Consider the following 2824-nt stretch of genomic DNA (forward strand, 5'->3'; position numbering starts at 1 on the left):
GAGCCCTAGAGTTCCTGTGGAGATGGGAGAACCTTCCAGAAGGACAACCATCTCTGCAGCATTCCACCAATCAGGCATTTATAGTAGAGTGGACAGATGGAAGCCACTCCTCAGTAAAAGGCACATGACAGCCCACTTGGAGTTTGCCAAAAGGCACCTAAAGATTCTCAGACCATGAGAAACAAGATTCTCTGGTCTGATGAAACCAAGATTGAAATCTTTGGCCTGAATGCCAAGCGTCACGTCTGGAGGAAACCAGGCACCATCACTACGGTGAAGCATGGTGGTGGCAGCATCATGCTGTGGGGATGTTTTTCAGTGGCAGGGCCGGCAAGACTAGTCAGGATCAAGGCAAAGATGAATGGAGCAAAGTACAGAGAGATCTTTGATGAAAACCTGCTCCAGGGCGCTCAGAACCTCAGACTGGGGCGAAGGTTCACCTCCAACAGGACAACGACCTTAAGCACACAGACAAAACAACACAGGAATGGCTTCGGGACAAGTCTCTGAATTCTTATGTAAATGTGAAATTGTATTTTTTTACATTTGTAATAAATTAGCAAAACTTTCTAAAAACCTTTTTTTGCTTTGTCATTATGGGGTATTGTGATGTCATTATGAAGTATTGTGATGTCATGATGGGGTCATTGTGATGGGCGTATTGTGATGTCATTATGGCGTATTGTGATGTCATTATGGGGTATTGTGATGTCATTATGGGGTATTGTGATGTCATTATGGGGTAGTGTGTGTAGATTGATGAGGAAAAACAATTTCATATATTTTAGAATAAAGCTGTTATGTAACAAAATGTGAAAAAAGTCAAGGGGTCTGAATACTTTCCGAAGGCCCTGTATATGCAGTAAGGCTATAGGTAGAACTTTCAGCTGTCCCAAAATAAAAGCTTTCAATTATACACAAAGTTAGTGTTTACACATACACACATTTGTTTGGAATAAATCAATGAAAGATAGAAAATGTAGTGTGCACATGGAAACTAGACATGATAAATGCTTTCAAAGTTTACATTCAATATTCACACAAGGCATATCATATTTTCAGTTACAAACAAATGGTGTTCAGAGCATAGGAAGTTTCTGAGCCTGTTCAGGATGAAAACATCTTATCTGGAAGTTTACAGGAGAAAGTTCAATACTTAAACAAAAGGCCTGTCCAAGAGACATTATCCACCTGCAGTTCATTCACCTGATCCATCTCATGTCACAGTCACAGTGATTCAGTCTTTTGAAAGTCCTCCAGCCGCCACTATTTGTTCGCAGGTATCCCTGCCTTTACAACACCGACATTAGAAGGAAACCTTGGGCCCGGGGTATGGTTCACCCTCACACCAGAAGCCATCAGGCTGGCCTATCTCTAGTAACCACGTCTCTTCCTCCCACGGCTGCTGCGCCTCTAACTTACTGTCTGCGTCGGGAACAGTCTGTAGGACTTTATAATAATGACAGTCCCTCCCATCTTCAGGGTCATACGGAGGTGCCAGGATGTCGAGGAAAGCAGCCGGTCCATCCACCGTGTCGATCTGATGCAGGTTCTCCCTCTGCGGGGTTAAGATACACGGACTACTGTCATGGGTGAACCACATGGTCGACCGGAGCACAGCCCGCCGCAGAGAGTCCTTCTGGAACGGCAGCAGCGGAGGGTCGAACTGGGTCTCACTCTGCACCTGGTCCGAAGGTTTATCCAACAGGTCAAAACACCTGATACTGACTTTCCCGTATAGAACCTTGAGCATCCCGTTCATACCGGGGTGGTCGTGGAGCGGGATGGAAGCCCCGCTGTTCAGTAGAAACACCCCATACTGAACGACTCCGTCTCGCAGATGTGCATGTACGTGACAGGTGGGTTGTGTTCGGAATGGGAGCCGTTCGGTTTCATCTTCAGGTCTGCAGTCCTGACTTCCGTCAGCAGGGAGATTAGATCCCCCCGGTTGTCCGATAATACTTTGTTGTCCCCAATTGCGGATGCATTGAAATCTTTAAATGTGATATTGGCTTGGCTGGCTATTTTCTGAATGAGAGACTTCTTGTTATCCCGTGGCATTTTTCAGGTGGAGACAAATCCGACGCTTATCGATGCTGGTTTTCTTCAGACGCAGCTGAGCAACAGGCAGCAGAAACGGACCGAGTAGGAAACGCTCTTTTCTCCTCGAATCTCGCACAATATCGTCACTCCAGGATGGGGCCGCGTTCAAACGAAATAAATGCGCGTCTAAAGTTGTAATGTAACGTTTTCATGCTAAGTAAATATGGTTTTATCTCCAGAGAATATTCACGGTCCAGAATCATTTCCAATCTTATCTGATCGTCACGTCCGCAGTGACAGCGAGCGCGTAGAGGCAATGCATTATGGATCTTGAAGTTTAATTTAAAAGTCGGGCAATATATTTCTGTAATTACCTACCCCCCGCACAAAACAATTAAAAACTATACTATTATCCAATGCCTTCACCCAACAGAAGTTGTGCCGGCGAAAATATGATTCTCACATATGCTCCTATTATAAGAGAAAAACAATGTTGTCCTTTATAAAACCACTACAATTCCCACCGCCTGCCGGGCTTCCGGAGAGAGGCAGAGAGGGCAAGAGAGGCTGGCCAGACAGGCCATTCAACCCGCTCCCCTCCTCCCAGTTTATCCCCTCTCTGTCGCTCTCTTCTGGGATGAGGGTTTCTCTTTTTCTCACTTTATTCAGCAATACTTTATGACGTTTTGATGAGTATTGACTTTGTTACAAATACATGTTAAGAGGCTAAGATACTTTAGGCACAAGTAGATCGAATGCACATATAATGGACAGGTGACAT

At 45.0% G+C, this 2824-nt stretch overlaps 1 pseudogene; it reads right to left on the reverse strand.

The window, feature by feature from the left end:
* Nucleotides 1-661: 661 nt before the first annotated feature.
* LOC127918792 (2-aminoethanethiol dioxygenase-like) lies at nucleotides 662-2339 on the reverse strand (annotated as a pseudogene).
* Between the last annotated feature and the right edge of the window lie 485 nt (nucleotides 2340-2824).

This window comes from Oncorhynchus keta, unplaced genomic scaffold, assembly GCF_023373465.1.
Source record: "Oncorhynchus keta strain PuntledgeMale-10-30-2019 unplaced genomic scaffold, Oket_V2 Un_contig_14871_pilon_pilon, whole genome shotgun sequence".
NCBI classification, from domain to species: domain Eukaryota; kingdom Metazoa; phylum Chordata; class Actinopteri; order Salmoniformes; family Salmonidae; genus Oncorhynchus; species Oncorhynchus keta.